Source organism: Nyctibius grandis, chromosome 1, assembly GCF_013368605.1.
Source record: "Nyctibius grandis isolate bNycGra1 chromosome 1, bNycGra1.pri, whole genome shotgun sequence".
Lineage (NCBI taxonomy): Eukaryota > Metazoa > Chordata > Aves > Nyctibiiformes > Nyctibiidae > Nyctibius > Nyctibius grandis.
In genome coordinates this window covers 93,145,086-93,156,264 of record NC_090658.1, presented here as the reverse complement: position 1 = coordinate 93,156,264, position 11,179 = coordinate 93,145,086, and positions in this window count along the sequence as shown.

Genomic DNA, 11,179 nt, shown 5'->3' with positions numbered 1-11,179 from the left:
TTTTTGCTGGATACATGACACTGTGTGCCCACTTGAGGCAGGTAATACATTTCTGTCTTTCTAGGATGGCAAGTATCCACCGCATAATTTACGGCACTTTATTGCTCTGAAAAATTGCACCTTGATTGCTGTTAAATAGCACATGCCCTATAAATGTTTTTGTTCCATGCATCTTTCCAGCATCTGTCTTAGAATATATCACCTGTATAAGTAAACCAGTAACATTTTAAAAGCAGCTGATCCCCTGCAGGCAAAGTGACTTTGTTTTCATATTAATTGATGTGTGCAGCTTTTCATCACTCACTACCTTCCTCACCTAAATTTCAGTCTCATGGAAGCTTAGCGTTTTATTACAAACCACACTCACCCTGGATGTGCCCAGAGACCAAACGAGCCCCGAGCCCTGCTGTGCCAGCCCTGCAAAGAGGCAGGGGCATAGGCATCCCCCACCGCATCCCCATTGACCTCGTGGCATGTCAAACAGAAAGCCCGAAGCAAGGCAGCAGAGCAGGTGAGCAGGCGGACAGAGGAAGAAGCCCCGAGGCTCAAGAGAGCGGGCTGACCAAAGAGGCGGTCTCCAGGAACAGAGGAAACCCAGATCTAACTGAGGAAAATGCCAAGGCCGTTTCTGCTTTGACGGCGGCTGCAGCTGCTCTGCCAGCTTTAGTCTCTGGCTGCCTCCTCCTACATTTTCTCTCCCATGGGCGACGTGCCGGGGACTGGGAGGGAAGTGCCAGGAGGCTTCTCTCAGCGCTTCTAGCAGCTACTCTATTTAACGGTAGTTGCCTCTGGTTTGCTTATGTGCTCACGTACTAAAAGCACAGGATTATCACATGCCCTTCAAAACACCACACCTGGCGAATGCACAAAACTAGGGATGAGCAAAACTGCTCTCTGCTAATGACAGCATGGAAGAAGTGGGTCAAAAAACAGCCTGGAAATAATTTCGCCATTTTGCCTCTAATAAACTATAATCTCGAGCTGATTTGTTCTTAAGGAGTTCTGGCGTTGCTCCAAAGGGCTGCATTTTCCAGAGATGAGCTATCCATTTCCTCTGGTCTTTTTAACATGGCTGCAGCTGAACTTTTAAGCCAGATCATCCCAATTTGCCAGGCAGGAGATTATTGCTGGTGTGCAAAATGAGGCAGAGAATTAAAAATACCCATGCCGGTAGATGTGAAGTCAGTTGGTTTAAGGCTTAGTTACAGGTTTATGTGTCATTTGCAAGTACTTGAGTTCCAGAATAGGCTGTTCAGTAAGTTCCAGAATGGGCTGTTCAGTAAGTCTGTGCTGTAGGGTCCCACACGGTACAGATCTGACTCTTTTGCTTTTCACGGGTCTGCTTAGGATATAGAAGCAAGAAAAAAACACCCAGGCACTCATTTTAGAACTGAATAGGTCGGTGCTTTAACTGTATGTGATGAAAGCCAGTAGCGTACTTGGATATACTTAGCTCAGCTTAGCTCAAAGTAATTGTGTTGTGCATGTGTTAGGCTGTATCATGCAGCCAGCATGGCAGACACGTGGTCCACAAAGGCAGAAGTGATTAAATCCAGTCATGTAGAAAAGATGCAGGAGAAATTTCAAAAACCTCATTTACTATTGGTTTACTTATTTTTGCAAAATACATTTTTTTAATGTGAGCATGTTTGGCTAAGGAATTAGTTAAGAAAGGAGAGATCTTTAATCAGCCATCCAAGAGGAAGAAAGCAAAGTTCCAGGGTAAAAAAAGAGCATGTTCTTCCTTCCAAACCTTATCATTTTTAACATGAAAATAATATTTCTCAAACTATTTCTTACTTTTTCCAGAATATACATGATTTTTCCCTTTTCTCCCTGGGCAAATGCCATACATTTAAGTGCAGTTCATAATCCTTCTGTACCTACTAACGAGGAAGACGTTTGCAGCCCTCAGACACAGGCCAGACAAACTACAGTCACACAGCAGCAGAAGCTGTTCATGTATCCTAAGCCCCTCCTATTCATTGTCTTTTTTTCTCATGTATGTGTTTTTACTCCTACATAAAGAAATGGAACTTTCTATGGTCTTTCAATGCAAATTTAGTACCGAAGGAGATTTACTTCACATCTCTCTTGTGTAATTGAAAAGAGGCTCTTTAAACTAATTCTGGACACTTTAGAATACATTAGCAATTCATCACAACGCATGTGTAATTTAATGTATCATTTTGCATTCAGGTATGGGTAGCTTTTCTTCACATTAAAAGAATCGCCACATTATGCTCAGCTGCCACACTGCTGCCAACCCAGTTAAAGAGCTCTTCATTACCTTTTGTTTTTAATTATACCTACCTGAGGCCTGGGCCTGGCATGTGCTTGGAGTCCGTGGTCACTCTCTAGCAGGCAGTCGTCCTTTTGAGGGGAAATAAGGGATGTTTTTCTGTTAGACACAGCTTTTAGTAGAGCTGATGTCCTAACTTAGTCCTTCTTACTTAACAATTGCCCCTTTTGTTCCTCTTGCTAGCTAACATACATCTTCTTTTGGTGGCTGAGATGCCCAAAGTGTTAAAACTAACCTTCCTACTCACCTCGAATAGTACAAATGCAGCAGTTACCATTAAACATCTGGCAGTTTTTCCCCCACCAATCTGAAGTATCCACCAAGGATTTGCTATTCTGATACTAAGGAAAAACATAAACCACAGGTGACTGGGTTCGTTGATGGTATCAGCGCCCCTAGGAGAGAACCCAGGATTTCATAAACTTTCTGTGTAGATGATTTCACTTCCAATTCTTTAGTTTTTAAGGGCTTCCCCCAATGCTCATCCTCCCTACCCCAAGAAGAGTGAACACCCATCTTTACAGCTCCTGCCTGTCCCTGCCAGCATCCTGGAAGCAGCATCTGCCCAACCTTTGTTTGAAGCCAGGTGCCACAGCTGGAGTGGCCAGACACTGCCGGTGCCAAGGCGCTAGCAGCTCCTGGCAGAAAAGCACGCTGAGTGGGGTGACATAGGAGCCACATGGGTGGGTTATTTCAAGCAGCTCAGGCAAAAATACACCCATTGTTCAACAGTCCCCAGAATGGCTAATCTTGTTCCCCCATGCCAAAGGCTGTCCTATTAAATGTGTACTTTTCATAGATGTAGCTCTGCAAATTGCATGTGATACATAAATGTCAGTAAAAATAAGGCCATTTATGAACACCTTCTTCTCCTTCCTCCTCTCCCTCCCTGCCCTGCTTCCAAGATATGACTGTTGGCAGGGTGAACCCTTTCTGTCGTAGACTTTGTCCACATCACTCCAGACCAAAAATAAAGTAGTGAAAGGCACAATGGTGGTGGGCAGTTAAAGGCAAAAAGAAAAAGGAAAAAAAAATAAAAGGAGGAGTTATAAACCTATTGGTGCATGTATAGCTCACCCAACATGGACTAGAACCACCAAATACTTTTCTGCTATCTGGTTTACAGTTACTGAGTGCCCTACCCTTTATGTACTCATGGATATTTTCCACAAGGGCTCACCTTCCATTATATTTAACGTAACCCATTGATTTCAAAACTTGACATAGAAAAGGCCCCTCTGGGGCCTCACAGTTATAGCAAGCTGTGCAATCTCAGTATCAGCTATTTTGATAGAGGCTTCCTGCCACACAGTGGGTTTCAGTTCTGTCAGGCCGCCTCTGCTCTGGAGCAAAACAAGGATCATGTACGCAAATACACCGTTGGCTTCATCTGTCTCTCCGATCTGCAGTCACACCAAATGGGGGCTTGGGTTTCTGACAAGACACCTGGACTCTGGCATAGCAAAACACAGTGCCTTGCCAGGCAGGAAGATCTGGCGGCTGTGTAATTTCAGAGCTGCCTGGGTGCCGGAATAACTCTGGTCATTCTTGTCATGGGGAAACACTGAAGAACAAGACGGCATTTGTGTGCCAACCTCTTTTTCTGCTATTCTACCTTTCTGCTCACGTACTGTATGTCAAAGTTGGGTGGAGGGTTGTCATTCGTAACAGTAATCTGGTGCCAATCCTGTAAAAAACTTCCTTTTAGTGGAGATAAGATAATGCAGTCTAACAGTTCTTTAACTAAATAGGATTAATTAGCAGGAAGCTGGCTGCTTAATTCACCAGTGACCTGTAAAACCTGGTACAAATGAGGTCGCTGGACATAATAGAGCTATTTAGGAGTTTAAGTCAAACTCTAATGACAGAAAACATCATTTAAAGATCACTCTGATATAATAAAATTTCAGGGTAAGAAAATATTGCTTATTAAGGAGAGATCTAATCTTTAAAATAGCATGCTCTGTATACTCAAAAGGGTATTCCTTCCAAAACAAACAATTGCAACATCTAAGCATTCAGTCAGTGGACACCAGACTTTGACATTCAAACCCATCAAGGTTTCATATCCTTTCCCCCAAAATTTGTTATATAAAGCTCACTTTTTTTGGGACCTTAAGATCTCACAGGAGCTTCATGTTATGACAATCTTGTTTCAAGTTTCAGAGCATAAGAACCAGCACTTCTCTGTGCATATCCTGAGTAATCATCTTGATTAAATGAAGTTTGTTTAAAGATCAGAAAAAATAAATAGTGCACATATCTTTCTATAGCTCCGCAACTTCCCTTCAGCTTCTACCTACTTTTTCACTCGTGTTCTTCTGACAGCAGCTGTTTGCAAATGACAGTTTCTATTACTAATACACATGTGCATCTGTATAATTTCTGCCAAAACAATGTTCCTGTTTTCCCCCAGGAATCACTGATTCCTTCCCCAAATTATGTCCTGTCTCTTCACCACATTAAGTCAGGAATATCGGGCAGGGTTTCAATTGATTTACATATTATAGTGTACACCATCTTCCAAAGAGCTCAGTCCAGAATCATTTACAGATCAGACAAACCACCTGAAGCCACTCTCAGGAGCTAACTGGACCTATTTTAAAACCATGTGGTCATGTAAAAACCAGAAACATCTGAGGTACAGAACAGTCAAAAAAAGGTATTGATTTTGATGTATCAGGTCAATTTGTGCTTCTGATTCCAAAGCAGAGGGATGAATGGTTACCCCTTAGCTACCCATCTGGGAACAAAAAGATTTTTCTCTTTAATTTTTTTTGTCCCCTTTTATTACTCCCTCCATCTTCAAAGACTTCATGTAGTAACTGGCTAGTGTCCCACCCTTGCTTGCCAAGGAAGCTTGAACATATTCCTTCAGATGGCCAAAAAGGTCGTTATGGTTTGAAAGAAAACATTTCTTCTACCCAGGAGCTCAGCACACCATGTCCCCATTTCTCCAGCCTGCTGCCAATATTGAGAAGTGAGATCGCTTTTCAAGCCCACAGCTCAATAACGAACAGTTTTGTGTGTCTACTACAAAAGATCAGGAAGCCAGACCCACTTTTTTATTTAATACACAGAGCCAGATTCTCAGCTGGTATAAGCTGAAGCAGCTCTACTGGTGCGAAGAAAAATATACTGATTAACACCTGCCAAAGTTCTGCTCTACATATTATGTTTGCAGAGTAAATGGCATAAATCATGGAAACTGTACTTATTTTTTTCCATTTTGAGACATTCTGCCTCCAGTACACCCTGGGAAAACATTGTTGCCTTTACTAAAGTGCTAAGGATTCAATTAAAAAAAAGTACGGCCAAAGTGCTTCCATAAAACTCAAAAACGTTTCTAGCACCCTTCATCATAATTCCTGGGTGATGCCTGAGACAACGGGATGAATAGTTCCTCGTCTCGAGTTTTTCTCTGCTGTCTAGTATTGCTTTAATATATCAAAACTGAATGTGTGTGTGCAGGGAGGGATGCACGCACACATCAATGATACACTCTCCCTCACGTTACACACCTCTCTCGTTCTCTCTGGTATACAGGGCTCAGGCTACTGGAATTCCCATTAGTTCAGTCTATCCAAATGGCCAGATGATTCATCAGCAGAAAAGGAAAACATCTAAATTTTGCCTGTCTTTTAGGGAACATTATTTGTAAAGAGTGTTGTACATTAAAAAAAACCCCACATGTTGCTAGCTTTTATTGAATTAATCCGTCTTCCAGAATAACAGCATAGAAACTACATATCTGCACCTTTAAACAGGTAATGTCAAGGGTTATTAGAGCTGAGAATTTACGTTACTCGTTAATCTTCTGTTCAAGTTCATATCTCCAGCAATCTGCTGGTCATACAACATTTTGGGGTATGGATGCAACTTTACAAAAATGAATACTATTTGGTGGTAAATTATTAATGTTTTGATTCATTTTTTTTAAAAGCAGACATACAAATCGCTGCAACATTCACAGTGAGTAAACAAGTACTCCCACGCTGTGAGAGAAGATAGGGATATGTACAAGGTGATAGCACAGCTAGTTTACTTTGAACCTCAGATTAAATAAGTGTTTTTACTGTTTAATAGATATCTGGGCTGGCAAAATGAGGGGAAAGAAGGAAGGCAAGACAACGCAAGGGATGGCCAAGCCCAGAGAGTGGTGGTGAATGGGGCAAAGTCCAACTGGCGGCCAGTCACTAGCGGTGTTCCCCAGGGCTCAGTTCTGGGGCCGGTGCTGTTCAATATCTTTATAGATGATCTAGACGTAGGGATTGAGTGCACCCTCAGTAAATTTGCAGATGACACCAAGCTGGGTGGGAGTATCGATCTGCTGGAGGGTAGGAAGGCCCTTCAGAGGGATTTGGACAGGTTAGGTAGATGGGCCGAGACCAACAGCATGAGGTTCAACAAGAACAAGTGCCGGGTCTTACACTTCGGCCACAACAACCCCATGCAGCGCTACAGGCTGGGGGAAGAGTGGTTAGAAAGCGGCCCGGCGGAAAGAGACCTGGGGGTGCTGATCGACAGCCAGCTAAACATGAGCCAGCAGTGTGCCCAGGTGGCCAAGAAGGCCAATGGCATCCTGGCCTCTATTAGGAATAGTGTAGCCAGCCGGTCTAGGGAAGTGATCGTCCCTCTCTACTCGGCACTGGTGAGGCCACATCTTGAGTACTGTGTCCAGTTCTGGGCCCCGCACTTCAAGAAAGATGTGGAGGTGTTGGAGCCAGTCCAGAGGAGGGCGACCAAGCTGGTGAAGGGTCTGGAGGGTCTGACCTACGAGGAATGGCTGAGGGAGCTGGGGTTGTTTAGCCTGGAGAAGAGGAGGCTCCGAGGTGACCTTATTGCAGTCTACAACTACCTGAAGGGAGGTTGTAGTGAAGTGGGAGTTGGCCTCTTCTCCCGGGCAACTAGCGATAGGACAAGAGGACACAGCCTCAAGCTTCGCCAGGGGAGGTTCAGGTTGGACATTAGGAAGAATTTCTTTTCAGAAGGGGTTATTAGACATTGGAACGGGCTGCCCAGGGAGGTGGTGGAGTCACCATCTCTGGATGTGTTTAAGAAAAGACTGGACATGGCACTTAGTGCCATGGTCTAGTTGACAGGGTGGTGTAAGGGCAATGGTTGGACTCGATGATCCCTGAGGTCTCTTCCAACCTGATTGATTCTGTGATTCTGTGAAATTTTGAGAGAGACTGTGAATAGTCTTTCCAGTCACTCCTGCCTGTTTGGGACAGGGGAAGAAGGAAGTGAAGACAGAAAGGGATTATCTTCATGTTGTTACAGCCTGCCCATGAGCAGAAAAACCCCTTCCAACAAACAGTTTGTTGAAAAGGATACACTCCCAGGATTTCCAGTTCCTACACACATATGCCTGTCATCCTAATAAAAAAAAAAAAACCACACCAAACTGGCAACAACAAGAAGTCTCACTGCTCTAGATTAATCCTCCCCAGCATGCTCCAGTTACTCAGGCTATAGCTGGACAATCTTTAGTAGCCTCAGAGAAAATCCAGGCTATGCCAGATGTGAAACCAATCCTTGCTGAGGACCGGGAATTCAGAAGCAGCTGAAAACTGCTGACGTGCCTTGTTCATGCAGCGCCTCATGTTCAAATTGATTGCTTGCCTGATTCCCACTGGCATTGTCAGGACTCAAACAGCTTGGTGATTTTGTCCATGCCAGCAGGTTTGTCTATGACAATGGCCTGTCTGGGCTTTTTGCACTGAATTTCTGTTGTCCACAAGCCACAGCCAGGACTGGTAAACTGCATCACTTAATGGGAGACCTCCTGCTGGCCTCACCCAGACTCCGTGGACAATTCTCTTTGTGCTCAAACAGCTGTACACATTCCCAAAAACACAGGTCCCCATCCTCCCCTGGCATGGCTTGTGCCTCACAGATTCCCTCTCAGTGCCCTGAGAAGGGATATCTATCCCCAGCTCCTCCCGGGCACTGTCAGGGCACGTATGTGGTAACTAAATACTCAATGTCCAAGAAGACCTGGTGGGAAGTTTGTACCTCTGTGGTGGTTTAACTTCAGAGACACACACAGCCGTTTGAAGGTCACTGCTCCAGCTCTTTCACATCGAGCTCTGTTTTTTTAATTCTTCCCTGCTGCCCAGGAGATACTACATTTGTTGGCTCTGTCAGCACCAAGGTTTTATTTTGCCGTTCTGTTCTTGCCCCTTGTTACCCAGTTCGTCTGTTTTCCCCCTGCCATTTCTTTGCCCTTATGAACTCAGGAGCCTGGAACTAACACTTATTTCAAAAGTGGTGGTACAGTCATCAGCTGAAAGCAGATTTTTTTTTTCCAAGCCTTGAACACCTGTCAGCAAACATTGCGGGGGAGTGCATGTTACCATAACACGTTGTGTGGAAAAACACAGCGGTGCTGCTATCCCCTCCCCACAATCCTCCTCAGATTTGATAAACCAGGACTGTCGTTCATCTAAGGCTTATAAAATGGGTAAACAGGGATCTTTATCTAATCAAAATGAGGGAGAACATTTTAGGGAGTAGGCCGTACAGCTAAAGGGACTGTGGCGAATAAACCCCTGCTCTGGCTAGCTTAAAGGACAGAAGTCATTGTGGCAGGCTGCTACTATCAAATCTACAAGACGTAACCTCTTTTATTAGTCATTATGCTGCCACTTATGAGAAAATGAATGAAAATAGTAAACAAAGCCAAGTTTCAAAAGAGAAGTCCTGAAAATAGGTGTGTGATATACCCCTCTGGGCATGCATTGGCAGCTTGTAGGATCGGTTCTTGCCCAACACCTTGTACATGAGAAACCCCAGTGATGAAAGATCATCAGAACATACAAACCCTTAACACATCTCCTGACATGTGTCAGTCTCACTTTAGCCTTTCATTTACTTGCCTTTTTTTAATTAGAGATACAAGGTGCAAAGAAATAAGCTGAACAAGTTGTTATACCCAGGAGAATAACAAAGACCTGATCTCATGTGCAGGAGCAGCCCTGGGTTTTAACTGTAAGGTATTTGACTAGGTATAGTTTATTTAACCTCGAGGACCTTTCATGAAGGTGCTCTGTGTTCTCTCGCAGCAAAGGAAAAGTAAACATTGTTGCTTTATTAAAACCATTTATTCTAGTGTCTTTCCTTAGGGTATAAATGACCCATATACTCCAGGCATTGCTCTTGCACATGCACGCTGAGTTTACACTTGCATGGCAAGCGTTTTGATTTAAAAGATTTCCCCAAAATCTAAGGCAGGTCTGCAGAGTACTCCGTGCCTGCTCCTCCCCACTTACAGATATGATCCAAAGCACACTGAAACCGGTGTGTGACTTTCCACCCCCTCTGTTGGGCTTTAGACCAGGATAACTACACCTTTTTCTCTTTGACTCCCCCATGAATTCGGCACTAGCCCCACCCAAAAGTGGAAATTGCCAGATACGGGCTGACTGGAGCTTGCGTGATGTTGGCTTAGAGCAGTCATCCTTGCCACGCCAGTGTTCAGCTTGTTCTGTATGCTTAGTTTAATGAGGGACCTTGCTCCTAATGGCGTTTTTATTGATAAAAGTTTGCTGTCATGAACAGCGTAATTCTCAGGAGCTGGCTTCCTGAGCTACAAAATGTCTGCAGGGTCAGAGGAGCTCTGATAGGGATTGCTGCTCCTCAAGGGTGCAGCCAGACTTGGGACTATGTGGAGACACCAATGGGGAAGGAAGGTGGCAGGGAAGGAAGGAGAGATGGCAGAGAGGGAAAGAATAATCCTGACCATGTTCATTCCCCTTCTCGCTTATTGCTGTCTGGACAGCTTTTCTGTAACCGGAGTTCTGTCGTGCCAGTGAGGTCCACCCACTCTCACTGCTCTCTGTGTCCCAGTGCCAGAGAAGTGCTCGCATTAGTAGATGACATATTTGTTTTGCATTGTCTGTGCCTTAAATAATAAGAAAACATGTTACCGTGTTCTGGGACTGAGTCTGTCTATTTGCCGTTGCTGTTGTATGAGGAAGAAAATTAAAATAACAGCAAAAATGCAGAGGAAGCGTGCGACCGTTTCACCTGTGCACTGTGCCTATGCACCACTTGCTCCCTTTTTCCTGAGCCAGAAAGCAGCAATCTTCGACTGGATTTCCAGTTTCGGTGCCAGATTAGACCTGTAGCACTATTGTAGGTGTTCAGGCTGTGCCCAGCACTGGTAAGTGCTGCTCCACCTCAGCTGGAGATTCGAGCCCTTCAGCAGCCGACTTCTGGGGCAGCATTAGCACCTTGGTGCTCTCGCCTCTGAGCAGCACAGTGCTGGTAACTTACACCTTTTCAAACAAGTTTTCTTAGCCTCCACATGTGATGGAGCAGAGTCAAATGCAGACCTTATTTCCAGGCCAGGTCATTAATCCATTCCTTCCTTGGCCTGCTGAGGTGCATATATAATGCAGTTACAGTATCTGTGTTTCCAAAACTGCTTTGCCTTTGGTCTCTATGGTGAGTTTTCCAGCCAAGGCAACACTCAGTTCCATGTGAGCGGTCTGTCAGCCATCAGGCACAGTTGTCCTTGATGGGAGGGAGCAGAGCCCTCTTTTACGCCTGTGTTCCCAACCTTTCCTCAGCAGGCAGAACAGAAAATGTAGCTTTGATTTTTTATTTCCGATGAAGTCCTAAATGCCAAAATAAATTCTAGAAAAAGTTACATTTGAAAGGATCCGAAGAGTTAACAAAGCTGCTGTCTCCCATCTTCATCTTCTCCTGACCCCCAGAAATGCAAGACCTGAATTTTTACATTGGATGCCAGAATCAGTTTTATTCAGCAGAAATCCTTTGGCTGAATGAAAAATGCAAAATCAGACGGTTTTCTGCACGAGAAAAAGCGAATCATTCCTGCCTTTATTGCTCATTCTGTTTATTAAAACT